We start from the raw sequence: 14,424 nt of genomic DNA, 5'->3' as shown, positions 1-14,424 counted from the left end.
TCTGTGCAGATTAAATCGGAGGCACAGTCTGCACTTCAGAAGTTTTATAGTCATGTCAGGGAAGTGATTGCAAAACTTTGTTATTGATGTGGCTCGGCTGGTAGAAGTCCTAATGTAAAAACAGTTGTATCGCTATAAAGCACTTTATACTGGTACAGCTTATTTTGCTTTGCTGGACCACTTTTATACCAGTACAAGCACTTTTATCCCGGTGTACTTCAGCCTACACCAGTGGCCATTTGTTGTTTTAACTATGCTGGCAAAAATGTTACGAGTAGACAAAGTTTAAGATGACACTGCTGTTCCTTGTACCCAAGTGTCTGTACAATATTTTCTTTGAGAGCATTTTAAAAAGTAAAACAGCTGTACCACTGGATTTAGCTGCAGAGTAATAAACCTCCAGTTCATCTTCACTCTCAGCTCATGAAATGTCTTCAGGCCTTTGTAAAAAGCCCTGTTTGAGACACCAGATTAAATGCTAATCCTAGCAGGTCATGCATCTCTACTTGAGTTCATACCATTGAGCTCTGTAAACTTTTTTTTTTCACTTTTTTTTGGCTTTAGGTAAAGACAACAAATTGTTTCCTTAGACTTTTTAGATGAGATAACAGGAAAAAAAAAAGATCACCATTTGAAAACAAAAACGAAAATAAAATCTTGCAAAATGCAGCTATGTTATAATGCAACAATGGCATGCTCTTGAAACCCACATCCACACATGGGCATCAGCCCCAGGGGAAGGGGGGGTGCAGGTCTCAAACATGCATGCGATTGTCTCAGGTGTGGCAGATTTGTATGGGCAATGTTTCCACTTACCACTGGTCCACGTACCGATCAAAAATTACATGTCTGCATGTATCCAGGCAGAAGTGCAGCTACAGACAGGTACCTGCCCCCTACACACACATATATATACCTGTGCACACAGAGGCACACTACAACAGTACGTGTGCATGTGTGTCTACAACAGGCATCGATTCTGCGGCTGACATAGCAGCTGGGCACTTGGCACCGAGCGAACAGCAGCTCTCTTCAGGACATACAATGCAGTGTTTTGGCTTTACAATGCAGCAAATGCTGGAATGTGCAATACAGGTTGCAAAAGCTGACAAGCTAAACAGTTCTTATTTGGCTCAGGGTACTTAACTGTCATATGTCTCTGGTACAATATGCCCTTTTGTCTAGTGCTCAGGCACCACTTATTAATCCTTTCCTTTGTTGTTGTTATTTTTATTTTTTTTTCCTTTTATTTCTCCTTCTGTGCATTTGTTTTGGTTTTTATTATCTTGGATATGTCAGCATGAATCATAAGAGATCCATCCCCACTTTAAATAGAGCATAGTTGGCCATTATAGTAAATCTGACAGTTTTGCTCTGCCCCAATGCTTGTGGTATGTGATAAGTTTGTTACTGGCAGCATCTCCAGGTTACTTACGTGACCCGTGGTGTTCTAGAATTTTGTTTCATAAAATAAAATACAATAAAATGAATCAAAAACTCATTTCTCCTTAAAAATGTATATACTACAAACCGCAAAAAGGAAAGATTAAACACTTTTTTATATTAACAACACAAATGGGACTCCTTTCGAAAAGGACTCACGGTGACTTTATCTGTAGAATGTTTCAGTGCTTATGCACTCATTTTGTAACAAGTGCATGCTGTATAGACTATATTGCCTGTATACTTAGATGGCGGGGGTGCCAAGCTGCTTTCCATTGTGCACTGCAGCTTGTGTGGATGAAAAGTTATGCCTTTGATGCATTTTTATACTGTACATATTTGTATATATTAACTATATTGCCATGTTACAAACACAGATTTTGTTATATTTGCTTGTTTCTGTTTCCTACAAAAATTGGTCCATGACGGGGGATTTTTTTTTTTTTTTGTACAGAAAATATGCTTGTAATTTTTGTTTGTTTGCTTCCTTGGTCATCATCTTTTAACGGTTCATAAAGGAATTAGGGATGAGTTTTTGAAGGAACTGTGAGAAGCAAGTCTGTGTTTGCATGAGACCTGCCCAATTGCTGGCTATAACGGGGGGCGGGGGGAAGAGGGGAAATCTGAGTCAAGTTTTGCTTTTAAAGCATGCTTAGTCCCATGGGAAAACTCATACATGTACAATTATTCTCTTTGTATTTTATCTAATAGTGCCTGAATTTTTTTTTAATGTCTTCTTGGAGGAACAATTCATAATTGTCAAAATTTGAAACATTAGCTTAATTTTGTTTTCATGACCTCTCATTTCTCCTCCTTATTTATTTTGTTGCTGTTTATAATGGGCCCCAAGGCCATTTCTGACATTGCAGTGTTCTTCTTCCACATTAAGGATGTTTTTAAAATTACTAAGATTATTGAGCCAACAGGCTGTTTTAATCAAAACCATGTTTCACTTGGTTTTGATGATTATGAATGGTCCTTACAACGGAAAAAGCCCTTTCTTCTGGGAGGATTGTACCACCTAGTGGCCCAATAGATCCATCACAGATCTGCATCTTCCCAGTATTTGCTGTCTTGCTCAAAGCCTAGCTGGCAATTTTGCTTCAAATTATTTGCTTATTACAACTAACTTAAACTAAACAAATTGAAAATGTTAATGGTATTTTTTTCTTTGGTTGATTGCTAAATAAATTCGTATAATTTATACTAGAGGAGATTACTGCTTTTATTGTTTTGGGTTTCCCCAAACCAATTATTAACAATCAGGACTATGTATCTCATTAAATTTAAATCAGGTCAAACCTATTTATCTAAGGCCTTTTCTGATTTACAGGAAGACGCCTGTATTCCAGTGTATTTAAGATGTATTTCTGTGTATGATTTTGCAGCATAGAAATCTATCAACAGTGATTTTTTGTTCTTTATTTTTTATCATTGCAAATACATTGTAAAAAAAAAAAAAATCCCTCAACTTTACCACAAAAAAAAAAAAAAAAAAAAAAAAAAAAAACATTACTTTTTATGCCCAGGGATTTTTTTTTTTTAATAAAATCACTGCAGTTTTAGAACTGTAATTAAAGCCCTGAATAATAGATCACACATCTTTATCTGTTGTGTTTAAAAGGAAAAAAAATAGCCCAAACTGTTCACATAATCCTGAATGCCTCATTTCCATAAAAAAGGTTTCTATACATATATTATTTACATTTTTAAACATGGTAATTCTTTCCTTTGTGGCATAAAATGTCTCTTTTCCACTGCAGCTATTGGAAAGCGACTGCTCACATCTGAAATGTTATCGTAATTTGCATCAGGAAACCCAACTGCAGACATTAAGGACTTGGGTGTGTTCAATTATGATTTTGCTGGAGGCTGTCCCTCATTTTAATGCTGCACTCATTGAACTACCTTTCTGAAATCTAGCTGATATGGTTCACCATAGACATGCTTCACAACATCATTAGCTTTGCAAATGGCTTCATTTCAGTCAATGCAGACTTCAGTTTTGGCCAATTGTAAAATGGAAATTTGAAAAGGAAAAAAAAAAAAAAAACAGATGCACTTAAAACATGAAAAGAATTATTTATATGATAAAAATATATTTAGATTTTCAAAGCACAAGACTGAACAGAAGTGCTCTTTTTATGCTTTCTGAAGATGTTACTGTTAAAAGTCTTTCTACATCAGGCTTAATAAATCTGTAATGACATTTGATGGATTGATTTTTGTGTGGGTTTTTCTTTTCTTTCTTTCTTTCTTTTTCCCCCCTTTCTTTCTCTACAGAGAAAGAAAAAGACTGACCTGGAGAGACTGTGGGAGTAAAAACCACAGGAATGTGCCTGTTTCAGTAAAACTCACGAATGATTTCTAGCAGCCTCCCTTCCCTTAAATAATAATCATTTAAAAAAAATAAAGAAAAAAGAAAAATCTAACTACACCACCCTGTGTTCGTTTCTACACATCCTTTTCGCTCCCTCATCTGGCTCTTCTGACCACTCCATGCCTGGGTTATTTATGATGTAATCTACAGCGAGGCATTGGGCTGCTGTCACACAAATTCAAGGCTCGCTAGCCATAAACCAGGCATGATTGAGATACCAAATACCCTTCTCTCAAGTGCTCCACCTCAGACGGATGGCTCTGTTTAACACTTAGTTTCCCTAAGTACTCCCTCGTTCCCCGTAACGCTCCCTCCGAACCGGGCGATGCCTCATGCGCCGAGCTCAGGAGCTCGCGCTGCTGCCGCACCACCATCATCTGTTATTTACTGCAGATGAGGCAAAGCCAGACGTGGCAGAGATTCCCAAGCCTTGTACTCATTAAATTTTGATGGGTACAGGATCACCTGTTAGCTGTGTTTAATTGCCACCACTCCTCCTTGGGGTAATAAAAGAGGAGATGAGCGCAGCACCCACCTGGAGCTACCCTGCCAGCTGCATGGTGGCAGCAATGCCACCCCTGGGCACTGTTCACTGTCCCCAAGCCATCCCAAAACCAACCCCAAGCCATCTCCCAACCATCCCCAAGCCAAGCACTGCTCAGGGGCTGGTCCAGCCCAGCATGGCAGGCAGAAGCCAGCAGGCACAATCCCTCCCTTCTTCCTCAGCCATCCCCACCACCCAGAGCCAGCCCCCCTCCACCCGCCACCCTCTCACCTGCAGCCCAAAGGGACCATCCCGCACCCAGGGACCGGGGGGGCAAGAGGCACCCTTCCTCTTCTACACGCTGGGTAGTTCATTAGTGAACGCACTTAGGAGTCAGTGCCTTGGATCCTGCAATACAGACCTTTTTTTAAGTGATTTTTTTTTTTTTTAAAGGAATATATTGCACACATTTCAAGAAACACCTCTAGGGTAAAATAAAAAGTATATATAGATGGCTAAAATAACAAATGAATCATAAAACTTAGAGATGGAAAAGGACTATTAGATCATCCAATTTATCTTGCTGTCTGCCAATACAGGTTTGTTCCCTGCAGACCACTCCCCAGGGCTTTGTCTCGCCTTTCTGACTTAACTCCAGCACACAGGGTCCTCTGCCACTTTCCTGGGAAGAATAGTTAATGGTTTAGGTATGTCCTATAGGTACGGGGCCAAATCCTGGCCTGAGGGGAGTTTCACCTGCAAGGCTCACAGGCATCGACCCCGAATACTTGAATGGCTCCAGGAAGCAGCAACGCGCTCACTGCTTGGACCCGGTCCCACCTCCTGCCATAACACACATGTGCCGGAGCTCACTGCCCTGCGAGGCTGTGGGGCCGGGCCCATGGCCATGTCCTGCCCTTCCTCAAGGCCTAGGCTGGACCCGGCTGGGCAGTATTGGGCCTGGGCAGGATTAAGGGCTTAAAAGGCTGCAGTGTTCCTGTGTTGATGGAGACAGCCAAAGCAGCTGTAGGCAACTCTGGGAGGCTCTGGAGACCACTCTGATTTATTCCAAGGGTTTGAACTTGCATCTTTTTTTCCCTTTTTTTTTTTTCTTTGTTGTTGTTGTTGTTAATTATTGGTGATGCACTTCAACTGGATAAACAAACAAACAAATAAAATCAACCCTTCAGCTTCTTATATGGATGTTTTGGCTACAGGGCAACTTTGAAAGCTAGTTCAATTGTTGTTTTTGCTTTCATTCTTGCTGCTCCTTAAAACTGTCTTGATTTAATAAAAGTTAAATGTTTTCATAGGAAAATCAGGCTGGGTGGTTTGTGATTCTTTTATGTACAACACGTATATTACATTATTCAACAATCCAGGAATAAATTTAATTCCATCTACCTCTGCCGAATGCTTTACAATTTAAATAGCTGCTCTGCCCGTGAGGGCCGGGTGCCAAGGGGAAGCTGGTTCACAGGGCACTGGGGTCAGGCATGAAGGATTTGGGGTGGGACCTCACCGAGCCTGTGGGGCTGGGATTCTGTGAGGCACCCTCTGGAGCACCGCAGAGCTCTCAGGTCAGTAAAGGACTGCACAGCACAACCAAAGGGCCAGCCCGTGGTCCCAGCAGTTAAGTGGCATCCTGCTGGGACAGAGCGCTGGCAGTCGACACCGGGGCCACAAGCAGGAACCAACAGCATCCATTAGCTGTGAAATTTAGGACACGTGTGAGGATTGAACAGGGAGCTCTTCCAGTGACGTCTGCTCATGCACTTCTTGTGCATACCTGCATCCGGGCTAAGCCCTTCGGTGCCTTCTTTGGTCATCCTGCAAAAGACACCTGAGTCCCTAAAACATTTCTCCACACCACGTCTAAAGGGCCCTGGTCAGGGAAGAGGAGGCTTCTTGCAGAGATGGTCAGATAAACCTCAATGCTAACAAAAATATTTGGGAAACCAGAACTGGATACACGCTAAAATATTTACTGCAATGGTACTGTTCCTGAACAGGTATTTACAGCATTTTTTAATACCACCTACACAAAAAGCATGCTTTTGCTGAGGAAATGGTACTTTTAGGGATGCAACATACTTGGAGAAGCTGTCTAAAGTGTAGCAATGAATGCATCTTTTGAAATACTGGAGAGTTTCTCTCTTACTGTTGGTTTCTACTGTAGCTAAACTGACCAGGGCTGCAGCTTAGACATTGGGCATTCCAGGTGCTACTGCAAAATAAACAAGGAATTCCATAAAGGAAGTAGTGTCCAGACAAACATACCTGAAATATGGTTTTCATGGTTTTTGCTTGTTTTGTTTAGAAATTGATGTTAGTTTTACATTAATACTCAACTTTAATTTATAGTGATGGAAGTGCAGCTATAGTTCCTGCTAACAGAGCTGACTCCAGGCCAATAAGTCCCTTTTCATGGTAGACTATCCCTGATCTTTATTTTTAAAGTGTTCACAAGTAAATTTACTGGATCTGGCTTTCTGAGTGTGCAGTTCAGTGACGTGGTGTAATCCAGGCATCATTAACATGTCCCAAGACTGAGCTTTATAATTGCAGTGCCAAAAATCACTGGCAATAAAACCACATTTATTTGTAACAGGACATTCAAGCACTTCCATTTAGTTAACAAGAACTGAACAGCTCTACAAGTGTTCGAGAATTTTGTTGGCTTGTTTCTCTGAAGTAACTAATGAAATATCAATAGCTCTGGATAAACTCATCCCACAATACATTTAGGTTAAATGAAGAAAATGAGAAGCCCCTGAGCTTAGAAAAACAGCAGTGAAGCTAGGTTAGAGAAGGGAGAAATCGGTGTGTGTTTCATTGTGTGTTGTTGCTTTTTTTTTTTTTTAATATAAAAAGACCATCTGTAAACAATTATGCTAATACTTTAAAGATGATCAGCTCTTAGGGTTTTGGAGTCAAACAGGAAAACAACAAAAATTCTTATCAAGAAAGAAATTTTTCAACCTGAAAACAGATTCTGTCAAAATGTCAAAGTCTCAGATTTAGGTTCCGCTAAAAGAGAATTTTACAAGACCCAATTTGAACAGAAATGTTGAGTTCAATTACCTTTTAACTTCAAGTAACAGTTGCAGAGAGAGGGAGAGAAGAAATACAAGCCTGAACGCAACAATGAAGGTAAATCAAAAAGAAACAGAAATTAAGAAGTGCCAAATCTCATCTTAGACCACGTCCACCTTGGTGGACTGCCCAGAGCAAAGACACAGGGTTAATATTGAGAAGTGTGCTGTGATGGTGCTTCAGCTAAAGTGTGATTCGAAGTAAAGTTTACAAAAAAAAAAAAAAAAAGAGCCTGGAAAATGTGTTATCTAGACAATAAAGATAACTGAAGTACTGAGCCATTTCTCCTTGTTCAACAGAAAACTGCAAACTGCAAACAGATGTACAAAATAACTTAATCTGCTGGCTGAAAAGCTTGGCACTTTCCAGAGGTTTTGGTTAGCAGTTGTGGAAAAAACACAAGAGGAAAAAATGCAACATTGGTGAAAATGTAATTCTGAATTAATTCTAATTTCGTTCAGTTGTTCTGACCTTCTATGTTCCTGGGAAAAAAAAAAAAAAAAAAAATTGAGCTCAGTTTTGACACTGGAAAAATTACTTTATTTAGCAATGCTTTTAATTAGCTTTTTGAGACTATATATATACACATCTATATTAAAAATTCAGGAGAATTCTGAACTGAAGTGACATATTTCATGACAAAATGAAACTGTTTTTTACAATTTGAAGGCAGGATGCATTTGCTCTAAATCAAAATTCTCCTGATTTTCCAGGAAAATCAAGAAGCTATCAGAAAACCAAGGAGTCTGTTGCTCTCCCAGCTCACGTAGGTAACGCGGGCTCCTCCTGTCCACTACTTCCAACTTGTTCTGATACCTACACCAAAGGTGAGGGAGGTAAAATCAAAGAGAGGCACTTTGCAAGTGATTATTCAATGGATGAAAAATCAGTAATTGCATTAGGTCATGACATTCATTGAGGGTGAATGAAAACATTTCATACGTGCAAAATCAGTTTGAAATGCCAAAGTATTGCACAATTATTAGCCCAGACTTGCTCATGAGAAGTTGTGTATTAAAGATTCAGACAAATAGTTCTCATAGTGATGTGTAACACATCATAAAATACATCATTTAATTAATCATAAAACCAAATATAGGGGTAGCCAACAGCTAAACTGCACACCAAATCTGCTCTGTAGCAACACATTTTGGTAAATATTGATAGGGTGAGAAGACAAAATCAGAGACAACATTTATATATCCACAGATTTCCTTGGGTTCTTCTCACTTGTCGGTGAAGTTTTCTGGTTATCCTACAATTTCTGCTACATAAATTATTTAAATAGGTCAACGTCTTCTTGCACGTATGGTGTGTTTGGAGGCAGCTCTACTTATTTTATTTGTATCTACTTTTACGCACTTGCTAATTAATTTAGTAATCTGAAGTCAACGTGGCCCTAGATGCAGAGCCCTCCCCACGCAGCTAGCTGCTGGCTGGTGCCCGAGCTCTCTTGGTTAGCTGCTCCCAGCGCTCCTCCTTGCCAACACTGCCATCTAATGCTCAAACACTCGCTAAACTCTCTCAAAGAGCCTGATTCCCTTTCACGCATTACACTCTCTCTTGCTTAAAATGCTGCTGAAAGCTGTCGCATTGTCACTCTAGCGAGACAGGGAGAGAAACCCACAGTGCACTCCCTGAGAGAAGAGCAAGGAGTTAACTCATTTCCATGGACCCCTAACGAGACATCAGAGAGCTGGAGATCCTCAAGAGTGAAGCACTGTGAAGAATATTCCCCTCTGCCAACACAGAGAAGCCAAGACCATGGTATATCTTAGTCAAAACCTGCTCCATGTAGCAAAACCTCACCCTTCACATGCCCATGCATGCTGAGGAATGCCCAGCCTTTTGCTGGGCAGACAGCACCACGTAGACCCTTGCTTTGCTGCTTTTAACCCTGTTGTGAGAACTTCTAGGGGCTGCAGAGCCCTGCTAAGCCAGGAGGGTGATAGCTATGGTATTGCACATAGGGACCTACAGATAACCTCAGTGGAAACAGAGGGAGGAAATCTCAGGGAGCAGTGCTATCTAAATCCAGAGTTTCTAAAGTCCACGGAATCCAGCTTGGTCCAGACCTAAGCACGTTACTTTGCTTTCATATTTACATATACAGAAGGAATATAATGCTTCTGCATCTGCCCAAAGCAGATACAGCTCATCCCATCTCAAGTAGAGAAATAAAATTAAGAACAGTTAATCCAGGAAGATACCACACGCTTACGTTTAACTCTTGAAAGAAAGTGATGCTGTACTTTCAAGTCTGGTCAAACCAAAGACCAATGTGTCAGTCTAAAAAGTGTTAAACTTTAAGACAAAAATACCTTGTGTTGTAATACCATGCTTAGCGCAGCAGACAGCCCACTCTGGAGTTATGCACCAACAGCTCCTGTTAACCCCTGAGTTTTGCAGTGTTTTACACGTGACCCAGTCCTGGACGTGGATTATCTATTAGTAATAAACTCCAGACTAAATAAAATTGCATTTCACATAACAGACCCTTGTCACAGATAACAGTGCAAGTCGAAATGGGCACTCTTGTAATTAGCATGTAGTTACTCAATCTGTATAATTACACATGGTAATCATGCTGTTGCATGTTTGGAAATGCTAGATCTCATTTTCTGTACTAATCCTAAATCACATGAACATCTTCTGTAGGAACTACTACTTTAGATGTTATGAATTAATATTAAGATGAAATTGAATTAAATGTACTGATTTTAATGTCATGAATGCACTCATAACTATTTTTTCCCCTGAGAACCATCTGCAATTTAGAGACTCGCTAATCCTAATTAAATGCACTTTTCTTAAGTGTGTGCAAATGAACAGAGAAATCTGCTCAGTAATGCACTTTCATATTTTCCTCTTTTACTAAAAAGGGGAACATGAAACTGTTTGGTGATTTAACACTAGAACTTCCTAGTATGAGAAAATTAACGCTGCTGCTTCGGAGTTGCAAGACATGGTCACCTGAATGTGCCTTCAGCGTAACTCATTAAAAGTATAGAAGCTGCCTCAAACATTTATATTTAATGTTACCACCCAAGTGATCTGAACAGTTATTGCTGTAGAGAAACACTTTAGTAGTTATACATTCCAGCATTTTAGATAGCACTTTTAAGTCCTCAAGTAAGGCCCCACTCAGAAGAAACAAACGGCACTCATCAGGTTATCAGGCAAACCAGTTACCACAGGGCTTCGTTGGCACCAGGAGGATAGGGATGACAGCAGACTAGTCAGGAGCACATCACACTAATCCCTCAACTAGAACAGCTTTAATCAACACCAGCAATGAAGATGCATCCTAGATTCATTCACTGGCTCTTTTTTTTTTTTTTTTTAAGCCACCCCCCAAGGATATCCCCCAAATGATAGCTATGGTTAACATTAAAGATGACTTGCATAGCTCACGTCTGTTTTACACCCCCCTCTACCGCACCGTCATTCAGCACTGCACAGGAATTTAGCAATAGCAATGTTACCCCAAGCCTAGATGAACGTCCCCAGCAGCAAGACTCCAAGACCCATTTGTACACCACAGGCACTGTAAGGACTCACTAGTCCCAAAGCAAGTGACAGATCAACATATATCTACATATCACTTCATTTTGTTAGGCTTCCACTTTGAAGTTTCTGTTCTCCCCACCAGCACTGCCTTTTCTTTAGTCAAAGCAGCCTAGCCTACTTCCACAAACTTTAATCACAGCCACCAGTACCAGCCCAGCACAATAATCAAAAGCTTAATCTGAGATGCCACTGAGGCACTGGTCACATCTATGTGCCCTTAAATGAAGTTAATTTATAATGAGGATATCATCTGAGGAGCTCTCTTCTCTTGAGGGTGAGTTGCCTTTGACAAGTCTTTTCCAACTGTCTTCCCCAAGCTCTTAATCTGGTTTTCAGATACTATCAAAGGCAATGCCAGTCAGTCAAGCTCCAAGAACACATCAGATCTAGATTTATTTTTTTTTCCCAAAAAGCCCTTACAAATTCTGAAGCTTCAAAAATATTTTTTTTTTAAAAATCCATGCCCTTACTCTTTCTTATTACCACAATGTACGTATACAAGAACTCTGTTTTTCTTAAAGGAAGAAAACTGAAGAGGAAGAAACAAAAGGTTTCTTCTTTATAGAGTTGTCCTCCAAGCCTCAGCCAGATTTCCTGGGAAGTGACTCAGTATTTTCATGAGAGCAACTGAATAGGACATGAATTTGGGTTTGGTTATTGGCAGATCCTTCATCTCCTCCCACAGGGGTCTGAGTATGATGAAAGGTCAAGAGAATATGAAATTCCATCCAACTAATTTTAATCTTTGAAAACAAGACACAGAAACCAGTTTTGCAAAACACCAGGTCTATATTTACATCCACATGTAATAATATACTCAACTAAAGTGAAATACATCATAAATTAAATGAGTAATGTGTGCCTACTGCTTGACAACTTCTGGTTTCAACAATTAAAATAAAACAAAATGGAATGAAATAAATACAAAAACAAAAAGAAAAATCAACAATTTGTACCTCTATATATGCACTGTTATCTCCAAAGAAACATACAAAACCAGTAGTATCCCAATAGTTAATACTGATGGGCAAAGTGTATTCTGAAGTACAGGACTGGGCTGCCATGAAATAGAGTCTTCATGTCCATTTTTCCATTCGACCCCCAAGATATCTACTAAAAAGCCTTGAGGGAAACTGTACCGGCATGAAGGAAGATTAAAAACACATCTTAGGTCTGTTTGCTTACACATCTTAATACAGCCCTGTACATGTTTTAATCACAGAACCCCATAAGGTACATAGATGATAGTTACAGCATGCATTCTATAAGACTCATTGAAAGATCACGCAAAAAAATAGATTAACCATTTTCCAAGTGAATCCATCTTCAAAAAATAGGCTATAAAAGTGCAAAACTAGGAAAACAAATCTAGATTATGTACATATGGCTCAGCTTATGAACAGGAAAGAAGGTAAATAGTGTACAATTTCCTGATACACAGCACTTCATTACATCGCCAGTTTACAGAGACATTAAAATCAGGTCCCATATTCAGGAACTAAGACATACAACTGGAACATCTCAAGTTGCATAATGAAAAAACAAGAGTTTCTAGGTTTTGCTAGTTTACATTTGCTGTTTGAGGGAAGAGAGTAAAATGAACAGTGCAAATTTTTTTTTGTTTGTTTTACTCAAATATATGGAAGTCAAAGCCAGGTACAGAAGAAATCAACTCTTAACTACAGGCTTTATGAGAAGCAACTAGGAACGCATGTCAAATTACACAGTTCTGCTTTACTGGCTGGAAACTGGCCATCTTCCCTTTAGGAAAAGTTAAAACTGCATGCGCATTAGAAAAAACTCTTGTTGTCTTCACAAAAAAATATAAAAGGAGATATTCTCCTATTAACAGGTTATTCCTTACTCATTTTAAACACCCAGTAGATGCTAAAAACAGACATCAAGAAGCTTCCAAGCACAGTCAAGCAGGCTACACCATAGCCACATCCCTTTTTTGAAGTCTGTAGATCCCATATTCATATTGTAAGCCTGTTTGTGACTTGATAGTTTGGACAAAGGTGCAAAGTAGTTTTCCTCTAAATGTAACTGTACGGAGTTTAGTAGAAAACTAAACATCTGAAACATTTAGATTAGTATCGTTTCTCATGCAAGTCCTAGGTATTTTCTGCTGTAAAAGTTTGTACGTTGCTAGAGATGTTCACTAAAAAAACTTCTCTGAAGAACAGCAACCAATGCCAAAACAGGAATCCAACCGTATTTCAGGAACACCACACTGACAAATTCAAATGTCAAGTATTGCCTCATCCACGCCTCTAAAAACATGCTGAAAACAGCTCCAGGAAAGCAGATCCCTCCAACACATTATGGTCCTAACATATACAAGGCAGATCAGCTTAACATCAGCACCGTTGCTTTGATGTTCACAACATTTATAAACTGGACAGTTTTAGACAGTTTATTTGGAAGTTGTTTCAAGAAACTAACATAGTTCAACAGAAAAAAAAAAAAAAAAAACATTTGAGAAACTTTCACCTTTATGAAAAAGGAGCATTAAGCAAACAGGATTTCAACTTCAGTATTTACAGTTTACCTGAGGTGCAAGGATTATATATTCTTTCAAAGAAACTCTTTTCAGCAGCGCTCAAGTATGTAAAAATATAATTCCTACCTAATATTTGGTCAATTAATTCTAATGAAAAATACTCAAAGTCAATGTCAAGATATACATTCTCCACACACCTTCATAACCCAATTGTTTAGACTACTTTTTATGGCTATTTGGTACAAAATGTTAACAGAACCAATATTATAAAACTGTAGTGTTTTTATATACAGTACAATCACAGCTTAGTTCAGTAGCTTTCACCATTCATTTTCCTCAAGGGATGAACTGCAGATATAATTCCATAGAACATGCACTTGTGTCCTTAAGACCTAGAACAAATCAAAAAAATAACATTGGTGTTTGTGTTTTTTGTATAAAACTATAAAATACCGTAACACTTTTTTCAGGAGGATGCATTTTTAAAACAAAGAATTTAATCTGCACCCTTGCATAAGTGTATGTTGAAATTACTATTGCCATATACAGTCTGAATCTATTTCATAACAAATAAAAGCTGGCAATCAAGTCTACTTTTGAAGACACTCAGGCCCCAAGTAGAAATACAGGCAGGAAATTGAGTTAGCTTAAAAGCAGAACTAAGCAAAAATATGTTTAGTAGGGGACAATAAAAGCAGTAAGATTAGAAGACTATCAAGAACTAAAGCAAAGTGTTTTAAAAGCTGTCGGCTGGAGGTCAGACAGCTCTGCTCCCCAGATACGTGAAAATCTTTCTACAAAAGCCTGCATGCTGGTCCAGGTGCTGTAGCACTCAAGAGGTATCTGCTTAAATTTGAATGAGGAAAATGATCTGTAGCTTCAGTATAGAAGCAGCATACACATTTATTTATAGTCTTATAGAGTGCTTATCTCCTTAGCAGCTAAGAA

General features: G+C 39.1%; 1 protein-coding gene across 4 annotated transcripts in view; it reads right to left on the bottom strand.

Annotated features, from left to right (window-relative positions):
* Positions 1 to 7,978: 7,978 nt before the first annotated feature.
* The window catches only part of ZNF217 (zinc finger protein 217), a 32,298-nt gene continuing 25,852 nt past the window's right edge, over positions 7,979 to 14,424 (bottom strand). For all 4 annotated transcript variants that reach the window (XM_082773179.1, XM_082773176.1, XM_082773177.1 and 1 more), the window contains exon 6: positions 7,979 to 13,868. The gene's annotated coding sequence lies outside the window, so the exon portion shown is untranslated. The remainder of the gene's footprint in view (positions 13,869 to 14,424) is intronic.

Source organism: Aythya marila, assembly GCF_965140915.1.
Source record: "Aythya marila genome assembly, chromosome: 16".
Classification (NCBI taxonomy): domain Eukaryota; kingdom Metazoa; phylum Chordata; class Aves; order Anseriformes; family Anatidae; genus Aythya; species Aythya marila.
This window is presented reverse-complemented; position numbering and strand designations above follow the sequence as displayed.